Here is a 12,085-nt window from a genome sequence, read left to right on the forward strand (position 1 = left end):
GAGGAAATCAATAAACGCAGTGAGCGTTTGGTATTCATAGGTGTTTTCAGAGATTTATTTTATGTAGATTTTGCCGTTAGGGTAAAACAGTTATGCTCAATGAGACCTCCCGCTCAAGTAATGATGATGATAACAGACGAGTGGTAATACAACGTATAGGCCTTCACTCATAATATGAAATATATTCTATGTCGCATTTTACGATCGTGACATTTTAACGTAATTCCTGTATATGTGATTGGCTGAATAGGGACGGAAGTAAATACATGATTTATAGATAATTATCAGTGAATTTTACCTAAAATTCATTAATGATGTTGTTTTTTTCTTTTCTACCAAATGAAGGATAAGGGTGTAATAATTACGCTTTACATTAGGCTTAGATACGCAAGTATTTTGATCAAGACATCGAAATAAATGAATTTTGCTCATTAGTGGATGCATCAGACGTGAAAAAAACCCTTAAATGGTAATTGGTATGTCTCCTTTTATCTAAATTTCATCATACTTGAATAGAGTGCAAATTTCTACTATTTAACCTCTCTGTGTGTGTGTGTGTATATATATATATATATATATATATATATATACTATATATATATATATATATATATATATATATATATATATATATATAGTATATTTTTACAGACATTGAACGCCTTGACTTCACAATATAATTCAGTTTTATTTTAGTTCTAGACGAGTAGCCATTTTTCTCCTAATCAGCTGATTTTAGGAGAGAAACACGAGGTGGAGGCTGGAGGTTAGAGTAAGACAGGCAGGTCACAGGATTAGCTAGGCTTCGATGTGTGCTTTAGGGATTCCTAACATAAGACCTCTTTTCCTTCCAATTTCGCTGGTTGTTGTTTTCGTACTTTTCAGACAATGCCGGAGGCTGTGTGTGAAATCCACGCGATTCAAAAACATCCAGCTTCATTCTCAGTCGACGCCAGTAACTACAGGAGGGTAGACGTATCCTTCTCCATCTGACTGGAAGTCCTGTTTTTGTCATCACCCGCTGGTTGGACCACCTTCATATATCACGACACATGTTCAAGCCTCAAGGATTAAAGGTACGTCTAGAAAGTGCTAAACCATAACCAGCTCTGTTTCTCCAAGACGACTCTTGCTAATTTCATTTTCAAATCTCCCTTGTATCACTTCTACAGTAAAATCCCTTTGTCCTCATCGGGGCATGTGCCTTCCCCTTGTGACTTGTTAAAGCTTGTCTTCATTGCTTATCTCATCTAAACACTAGAGTTCCTTCTTCCAGTGTGTTAGATAAAACTGAATAACTGTAACTTGTGCAAGAAGTCTTCATTTCATTTTGTGTCTAATCTGGGAATTTTTCCAGATTTTCTGAGTCACGTGTCCAAGTCTTCCCCGCTCGCAAGTGCTGCCCTAACGCAAGATAGATCTGATGAATTTCAGAAACCAGCATTTACGTTAATCTGATAATAGCCAGCTCTCCCCTTGCGAGAGATAAGAGTGGTCCACGTGCGGCCCAGTTGCTTTACCTTTCAACTGTCTTGTAAATAAATGTAATGTAGATTAATCATCTGGTTCTTACTGGCGACCTTCCCTAGAGTAAACATAATCAAATCAATCCTTTTTTAAGGTAAGTTTCAAGCAAGTTATTCTGCATTTTCCCTCTAATATTTCCCTTTACATATTTGGGTCCTCAAGGCCAAGCCCATACGTAAATATATATATATATATAATATATATATATATATATATATATATATATATATATATATATATATATATATATATATATATATATATATATATATATATATATATATATATATATGTAATAATATGCTTAATTTTCATTCGTGGCCTTTAAAGTCAATTTCATTCAGTTACTTGCAATTTAATATTCTTTATTGCCACAAAAAAAAAAGACTGGTTAAGGTTTTTCTCGCTCCCACCGAAGGTTGTTATTATTTAAGTGGTACCTCGCCATGAGAGTTGTTTTTTTTTTCTCTTTTCATGTATTTATTCGTCCGGATGCTTGTTTGGTGATTTGCGGGTCGTTGCCTCACTTTTGGTGGGGACCACTGGCTGAGGATGAAAAGGAGTATGCATTCGGCTCCTTATCTTGGAGGTTTTCCCTGACCTGATCCCTGCAGGACGTTTTAAAAATTTGGAGAGTCTCTTGGCCTTGCTACGTTCGAGGACCCCCCCTTTTCACCTGTATTACGGAGGGCGTTGACGGTGTTCCGCCTCCTAATTACTCAAGTCGCTGTGGAAGCTGCAGCCTTGTTTAAGAAACGTCTCCTGTGCTCTGTTCGGGCGCCCTTCCTGTGTGCTGCAGATGTTACTATATCTACGTCCCCTCATCTCTGGACCTGCCTGCTGCCCTTGGGAAAGCATCTTGTCTTGTCCCTTGTCCTGCTTTCGTCCTGAAACCTCCGGAGTCGTGAAAAGGCCTGAATCTGTTCAGAATGCTGGTAAGGATATACTGAATATATTCGTTATAGACGTTACTGACGCGGGTCAGTGTATCCTCCGGCTGCAGACCCCCTTCGTGATTCCGGAGCAGTTGATAGACAGCCGTGTGTGCATTCAGTAGTGGTGTTATCGACCATATAGTCCCTGCGTGTAATCACCTTTGATGTCAGATCAAGTGATCTGTGTTAAGCTATTTGTAATTATGTATGTAGATATTTTTTTTTGGGGGGGGTTTTTTTTGGGGGGGGGTAATTGTATGATCTAGGATTAAGGTTCTTTCCCTCTTTCATTATCTTCTCCAAAAGAATATTTTCAGGGCTTTCTAGAAATAGGCTGTTTTCCTTCATCCTCCTAATTACTGTCTCTTGTTCTATCGTGTGAATGAGGATATTTTTAGGTAAAATATTTTGTAAACCCTAATCATTTTTTTTTCATGTGGGTTTAATTTAAGATTTATTTATAATAAATACTAAAGTTTTGGTTTATATTTTCGTTAATCCTCTTTGAGTGTTATTTGGTGTTTTTCACAGTCTGGAGATCTTGCCCCTTGGCTTTAAATTCTAACCTTTGTGGCACTGATCGTTAAGAGAAAAGAGCCTGTTCTTGCCACTTATACTTTTAAAATAGTTGTGAGTAATGTTCATAACATATTTGGCGACCTCTAGCCAGGATCATCCGACAGTGTAATTCAAGAGTGCATTCAAAGAGGTGTTTAGGTCAGTGGATGGGCTTAGGTAGATTATTTTCTATTCCACCCCACTTAGTATATAATTATGCATTATTTTGATGAGGAAGAGAATGCTGCTGCCCAGTTTTTGGCAGACCCTGATTGGGAGAGGAATCTCTTTGATCTAAAACGAGATCAGTTATGGATATTAGGTGAATTTCTAGGTGTGAGTGTGTCTTCAGAGGTTAGGAAAGGTCAGCTCTTATTTGAGGTAATTAAAGCTGGTAATTTGTTTAAAGAAACCTTAGGTAGCATCAGTGATGAGGAAATAGGGAACAGTAATAAAAATGGTGAAAATAAGGTGGTAGGTGCCAGAGATGTTGAGGAAGAAGACAATGTTAGTAATAAAAATGGGGAAACAGGCAGTGGAAATAATGATATAAATGATGGTCAGGTAAGCCAACTGAAATTGGATATTTTGAAGGAGCAATCCAGGATTAAAGAGTTGGATTTTAAAGCACTTCAGCTACAGGCTGAAGAAAGGGCGAAGGAAAGGGATCATGAAATCCAATTGTTAAAATTACAGATGTCGGCCGATAATGGTAATAATCGTAGTGATAATGATAGATTTAACCTATTAAGTGCCCTTAAACTTGTTCCCCAGTTTAATGAAGAAGACGTTTCCGAATTCTTCATTTCTTTTGAAAGAATTGCTAAGAAGTTGAATTGGCCTCGGGACATGTGGACCACTTTGATCCAGTGTCGCTTAATTAAAAGGTAAGTCGCAGCGTGTGCACAATACACTTAACGAGGGATTGTCATCTGATTATGACTCTGTGAAAGCGATAATCCTGAAAGCTTACGATCTCGTTCCGGAGGCATACAGACAAAAGTTTAGGAACTTTAAAAAGAGTCCGGATATGACTTTCGTGGAATTCGCCCGAAAGAAAGAACAGTTCATGGACGACTGGTTAAAGTCTAAGGAGGTTGACTCGTTTGAAAAGTTTAGGGAGTTGATTTTGACTGAAGAATTTAAGAGGTCTGTGTCAAGGGAGCTAAAGATTCATTTGAAGGAGTTAAAGATTGATTCCTTACAGGAGGTGGCAATTGCCTCTGATGAGTACTCCCTTGCACACAGGCAAGACCCGGTAAGGAAAGATATGTCTAAAAAGTTCTCGCCTCGTAATGGAAATATTTGGCAGGGAAAACCATATCATAAAAGGTCTACTGATTTTGATAAAAATGCAAGTGTGAACCGTAATGTAGATAGCAGTAAAAACGGTATTGTAGTATCGCGTAGTTACGTGAATAGTAGTATGTCTGGTGGTGGTAGTGGACGCAGAGAATCTCACGAGTCTGGGTTAAGTTGTTATTGGTGTAATAGGAAGGGTCATATAAAAGCGAATTGCTTTGCTAGGGAAAATTACCTAGAAAGGAATACGGAACCCGTTAATGTTGTTTCTGCGGAGACATCTCCAAAGAAAGAGGTATCGAATGAGAGCAAGTGACTAAAATTTGCTAAATACATATCAAATGGGACTATTTTCACTGATTTTGACAAACGAATAGGACGTAGTGTTAAGATTCTTCGTGACACTGGTGCAGGTCAATCTTTAATTTTAAAAACGTCTGTACCTAATGGGTTTGAATTTTCAAATAATGATTTTGTAATTCTGGGTGGATTTCCTAACACGATTGCTTTTTATCCTCTCGAAACAATGTATCTAGAAACTGAGTATTACGAGGGTACGGTAAAACTAGCAGTGGTCGACAGTTTACCTCTTCCCGGTATTGACATGTTATTTGCTAATGATTTGGTGTTACATGATGAGGCAAATTATTTCCCAATTTTGACTGTTACGGAGATAGAGGATGATGCGTATTGTTTTGATGTTTCTCTGTGGGAACCTACCTCTGTTATTACTCGTTCTCGTGATCGAGAGATTGATCTCGATAATGTTAATTTAGACTTTGATGAAATGAATGGACAGGCGACTGACATAGTGACGATTAGTAGTAGTAGTAGTAGTAGTAGAGATATTTTGTTTAATGATATTGAATGGGATGTCGAGGCTTTAAAAGAAGCCCAACCAAATGAGTTTTCTAATTTTGATGATTTTGATGTTGATGATTTATCAAAACCTGTTTTTCTTAAACAAGAAGGTTTGGTGTATAAAGTCAGTAGGTCAATTAATGCGCCTGCTGACCAGGTTGAGGTTTTAAGGCAATTGGTAATTCCAGAACGATACCGTTCTAAGTTATTATTTTTAGCACATGAGAATAACCTTTCAGGACATTTCGGGGTCAGGAAAACTTTTCAGAAACTCGCTGAACACTTTTTCTGGCCTGGAATGCGTTGTGATGTAAAGCGACATGTATTATCTTGCAAGGTTTGTCAACTCGTGGGGAAGCCGAATCAGAAAATTCCAAAAGCTCCTTTAATTCCTATTCCGTCAGTGGGGGAACCTTTCAGGGAAGTGATTATTGATGTTGTTGGTCCTTTACCGCGGACGCGCGGGGGACATGAATATATTTTGACAATGGTTGATAGGATGTCACGTTTCCCTGAGGCTGTCCCGCTGCGGAGTATTAGAGGAGAGAAAATTGTCGAGGCGCTGGTTGGCTTCTTTACGAGGTTTGGTATTCCAAAGATTATTCAAAGTGACTGTGGTACGAACTTTACAAGTAGGTACTTTAAGCGAAAAATGAATGAGTTGGGGATTGATCATGTTACTTCCTCCCCTTATCACCCTGAAAGTCAGGGCCAAGTGGAGAGATTCCACCAAACCCTGAAATCTGTCTTAAAAAAATTTGGTTTGGAAACAGGTTGTGAATGGGATAAAGAAATCCCTTATGCTTTATTTGCAATCAGGTCAACGCCTAATGAGACTTTGGGTTTCTCTCCCTTTCAGCTTATATTTGGACATTGTGTTCGTGGTCCATTGGATGTTGTGAGAGAGCACTGGGAGGGAAAAACCCCGGAAATGAATGTTTTGGATTATGTATCTAATTTACAGGAGAAATTGCGTAGAGCTTGGACCTTTGCCCGGGAAAATTTAACAAAGGCTCAAGCTACTATGAAAACAAATTATGATGTTGGAACCCAAATGAGACATTTTGATCCAGGAGACAAAGTCTTGGTATTGCTTCCCATGCCTGGAAATCCACTCAAGGCAAAATTCTCAGGTCCGTGAAAGGTACTCAAGAAATTAAATAATGTTAATTACCTGATTGAGACTCCTGAAAGACGTCGAAAAACCCAAATTTGTCACATAAATATGTTAAAGCCTTTTGTCAGTAGAGAAGTAGAGGTAGACGTAGAACCAGTGTCACTGGTAGAGGTAGAAGTAGATCCTATAGTAGACATTAAATTATCTGTGGGACCTGATGGTCTGTCTAATAATTCGAGTATTCTCAATAACCTTGATGTTAAATTTCAGCACCTGGATAAGGACAAAGTAACGTCTTTAACAATGTTAATTAATGATTATAAGGATTTATTTCAGGATTCACCAGGACGCACTAATATTTTAGAACACGATGTTGATGTAGGGGAGGCACGACCTATTAAACAAAGTCCGTATAGGTTAAACCCCTGCAAAAGGGACATAGTGAAAGACGAAGTGAAGTATATGCTGGACCACGATCTCGTGGAGCCCAGTTGCAGCCCCTGGAGCTCTCCGGTAGTCTTGGTTAAAAAGGAGGGTGGCGAGCATAGGCTCTGCTTTGATTATCGCAAGGTTAACTCTATTACGAAGACAGACTCCTTCCCTTTGCCTCGGGTGGAAGATTGTATCGACCGTGTGGGATCTGCTAAATATATTAGCAAATTTGATTTGTTGAAAGGCTACTGGCAGGTCGGTCTTTCACCCAGGGCAAGGAAAATTTCTGCATTTGTGACAGGTGACGGGCTGTATGAATGCAAGGTTATGCCATTCGGTATGAAAAATGCAGCCGCCACCTTTCAAAGACTCATGAATTTCATTACTTGTGATTTAGAAGGATGCGTAGTATATATTGATGACTTAATCATTTATAGCGACGATTGGGAGACACATCTAAAGAGAAATGGAGCTCTATTTGAGGTTCTAAGAAAGGCTGGTTTGGTAGTTAATTTAAGGAAGAGTGATTTTGCTCAGGCCAAGGTAGTTTATCTTGGGCACGAGATAGGCCTGGGTAAAGTCGCTCCTAAGAAAGCGAATGTGGAGGCTATTTCAAACTTTCCTGAACCTCAAAATAGGAGAGGTGTAAGACGTTTTCTAGGCATGGTAGGTTACTACCGCAAGTTTGTGAAAAACTTTTCCGATATTGCTCATCCATTAACTAATCTTTTGAAGAATGATGTAAAATTTATTTGGGATGACCAGTGTCAGGAATCGTTTGCAAATTTGAAATCTGCTTTAATAACTTTTCCATTATTACGTTCCCCAGACTTTTCTCTCCCTTTTTGTTTAGCACAGATGCCAGTGATGGAGGTTTAGGTGCTGTTCTTCTTCAAAGACTTCCCGATGGAACGACTCATCCTGTGGCGTACTTCTCTAAGAAGTTGTTACCAGCAGAGAGGAGGTATTCGACCGTGGAGAAGGAAGCGTTGTGTTTAGTAAAAGCCCTCCTCCACTTTGAAGTATACCTGTTGTCCTTTCAGGCTCAAGTAATTGTGTTAACGGATCATAATCCGCTTATTTTCATAAATAAATTCAAGAACAAGAATCAGCGCATCTTACGTTGGAGTCTTATTCTGCAGGAGTATAACCTGAATATCCAACACATCTCTGGCAAAAGTAATGTTGTCCCCGATACTTTATCGAGAGCCTTCGAGAAGGTTTAATTTGTTAAGAAGTAGTTAACGTTTCAAGAATGGTTCAATATTAACGATTTTTCTTATTTTTCAGGTCCAATATTTACATTACTTTTACTTCTTGTTTTTCCTCTCCCTCTCTTTTGTTATGGTGAACTTGATATAAAAAATGTTTTTATTCAAATATATTTTATTAAAGTTTGAGTTTTTGAAAATTAAGTTAATTCTTTCATTAAAAAAAAAATAATAAATTATTTTTTTCCTTTTGGTGGGGAGCTGTAATAATATGCTTAATTTTCATTCGTGGCCTGTAAAGTCAATTTCATTCAGTTACTTTAAATTTAATATTTTTTATTGCCACACAAAAAAAAGACTGGTTAAGGTTTTTCTCGCTCCCACCGAAGGTTGTTATTATTTAAGTGGTACCTCGCCATGAGAGTTGTTTTTTTTCTCTTTTCATGTATTTATTCGGCCGGATGCTTGTTTGGTGATTTGCGGGTCGTTGCCTCACTTTTGGTGGGGACCACTGGCTGAGGATGAAAAGGAGTATGCATTCGGCTCCTTATCTTGGAGGTTTTCCCTGACCTGATCCCTGCAGGACGTCTTAAAAATTTGGAGAGTCTCTTGGCCTTGCTACGTTCGAGGACCCCCCCTTTTCACCTGTATTACGGAGGGCGTTGACGGTGTTCCGCCTCCTAATTACTTGAGTCGCTGTGGAAGCTGCAGCCTTGTTTGAGAAACTTCTCCTGTGCTCTGTTCGGGCGCCCTTCCTTTGTGTTGCAGAAGTTACTATATCTACGTCCCCTCATCTCTGGACCTGCCTGCTGCCCTTGGGAAAGCATCTTGTCTTGTCCCTTGTCCTGCTTTCGTCCTGAAACCTCCGGAGTCGTGAAAAGGCCTGAATCTGTTCAGAATGCTGGTAAGGATATACTGAATATATTCGTTATAGACGTTACTGACGCGGGTCAGTGTATCCTCCGGCTGCAGACCCCCTTCGTGATTCCGGAGCAGTTGATAGACAGCCGTGTGTGCATTCAGTAGTGGTGTTATCGACCATATAGTCCCTGCGTGTAATCACCTTTGATGTCAGATCAAGTGATCTGTGTTAAGCTATTTGTAATTATGTATGTAGATATTTTTTTGGGGGGGGTAATTGTATGATCTAGGATTAAGGTTCTTTCCCTCTTTCATTATCTTCTCCAAAAGAATATTTTCAGGGCTTTCTAGAAATAGGCTGTTTTCCTTCCTCCCTCCTAATTACTGTTTCTTGTTCTATCGTGTGAATGAGGATATTTTTAGGTAAAATATTTTGTAAACCCTAATCAGTTTTTTTTATGTGGGTTTAATTTAAGATTTATTTATAATAAATACTAAAGTTTTGGTTTATATTTTCGTTAATCCTCTTTGAGTGTTATTTGGTGTTTTTCACAGTCTGGAGATCTTGCCCCTTGGCTTTAAATTCTAACCTTTGTGGCACTGATCGTTAAGAGAAAAGGAAGCCTGTTTCTTGCCATTTATACTTTTAAATAGTTGTGAGTAATGTTCATAACAATATATATATAATATATATATATATATATATATATATATATATATATGTATATGATATATGTATATATGTATATAGTATATATATATATATATATATATATATATATATATATATATATATATATATATATATATATATATTAACATTATACCGCTTAGCATGGTTCGCTCTTTTTAAGAAAAAATTGAAATGATTTAGTCAGATACTGAGTTGTGATCTTCATTCCTACGATAGTTCCAGGAGTAGTTTCAGTTGAAGAAAGGATGTGTAAACGCCAAAGAAAACACAAGATAAAAATTCTTTTTTTTATTGTGTCGTCAGACCTTCTTCTTCGCCTTCATTGCAACATCCAATGATCGGCCGGTTACAACAAAAAGGACATAACATCAAAAACATACGAACATCATCAGTATCATCAAATCTATACAGAAATGAGAATAGGAAATCATAGAATGCATTTTACCTTCCCGAGCTTTAAAAAAAAAAGTATTGTGTGTGTGTGTGTGTATGTGCGTGCGCACTTATTAATGTTCAACAAAACAAGGTATCAGAGTTTTAATTTATCTCGTTCCAATAAAAATGACCCGTATTTTTTTAGTCCCTCTCTCTCTCTCTCTCTCTCTCTCTCGATTTATGCTTTTGACTATTTTTAATCTTATTTCCGGAATTATTTGTGTTTTTGTTGCTCTTCCTCATTCTACATACACGCATACATATATGTATATATATATATATATATATATATATATATATATATATATATATATATATATATATATACATATCTAGGAGGTGAAAAGAGGGGGAATGGCTAATAATATGTTTAAAGTGTTTTAAATGATAGTAAAGTCACATAGCTCTCCTAGCCTAGAGACAAGAGGTGGTACACTGCAAGTTCACTTGGAGAAAAAGGTATTTGCCGAACAAGCAACTTGACTCAGAGATCGTTCCCCCGTTTGCGAGTCATGTACATTCGTTTGTACGCGTATTAGAGGCCTAGTTCAGGGTACTTGTGGAAGACGCATTCTTTGTGCGAACGAGATTAGGTCAAATGGTTGCTCCGAGTGTCGGGAGAAAACGCCCATCGAAAAGGTAGGACACATTCTATAAAAACTTAGAAAATCTGTTACCTTTTGGAAAAAGAGAGAGAAGTGTGAAAATACTCTCTTTACGTAAATACTTTGAAAAGAGTGACGTGGGGATGTCTATATTCCTATTATCTTTATTACAGATGGGTCCGACTCCATGGTTGATTAGAAACGGGATTCTCTAATCTGACTAATACGAGACAATCAATAAGACACTTTTGAGTTTGGGAGTGTAACCTTAGTCAAAGGGGTAGAATGTTATCTTACTGGTTTCTTTATGGGTAGATTTGGGTGTTTATGCCATTATGACTTGTTAATAATTTTGTTCTTTGTTATAACCAATTGCTTTGGGAAATAAATAGTATTTTTTATATTTACGCAGTCTTAATAAGCCTCGTGACATCTTACAGACAGGGCACCGTTGGCAACAGGTAAGAGTTCCCAGTTTGTGTAGTTTAGGGGATAAGGAGAGGAATACACATATATACATATATATATGTATGTATTTATGTATGTATATATGTGTGTGTGTGTATGCAATTGCAAGTGTTTGTGTATAAGCACAGGTATAGACTAACATTTACACACACACACACGCACATACACACACACATATATATATGTATATATGTGTGCGTGCGTGTGTGTGTGTGTTTTACAAATAAGTCCCTACGTTCGGAGCCTTTTTTGTATATTACGTGTACTCATGCAAGAAGTAAGCCTTTTGAAGGTACGAGCAAAACGGCGAACTCTGATCTATATATTTAATCCTCTTTTGTCTAAACCCTATCCAATGTCTCGCCACTCGAAAAGAGAGGTTACCATACGTTCTGAAAGGAAGTCTTGAGACATGAAAGGCTCAATAAAGAGAGTAATTAAAAATCACTTAATATATTAATCGCAAAAAAAATAATGCATTGAAATACTGCCTCCTTATTTTTGCTCTTTGGTGAAAGAATATAGGTAAGAACCTCGAATAAACTAACATTAATGGACTATTTATGATTATACCATAATCTTATATCACCTATATTTCTTCTCACAATATTTAAAGCGATCTCGAGATAGAAAAAATACTTTGTATAGATATATTCTTCGAAGAATAGCGATGTTGTAAAAGAGAATGCACGTGGAATATCTAATATATATACCAGAGGCAATACAAAAAAGAAATTAGACTTCTTCGTAATATATTTTATCCCTATATAAAGATTATTTTCTGTTCAAAATTTACCCCACTTTTCGCATAAACATGTGCATGAATGGATTTTAATATCGTTGCAAATGTTTCAAATTTCAACTGAGGCCATAATACAATTTATTGATTCAGATTTATGAGTGATTAATTTCATATACAAAAATAAATTTAATAAGCTGACTATAAAGTAATTAACCAAAAGAGTTTCAGAAAGCTATTAAGACGAGTTTCATCTGCCAGTATCGTAAAATACACTGAGCCAGCATATTTATATTTGTAATATATGTATATATGTCTATATATATATATATATATATAT

Source organism: Macrobrachium nipponense, chromosome 31, assembly GCF_015104395.2.
Source record: "Macrobrachium nipponense isolate FS-2020 chromosome 31, ASM1510439v2, whole genome shotgun sequence".
Lineage (NCBI taxonomy): Eukaryota > Metazoa > Arthropoda > Malacostraca > Decapoda > Palaemonidae > Macrobrachium > Macrobrachium nipponense.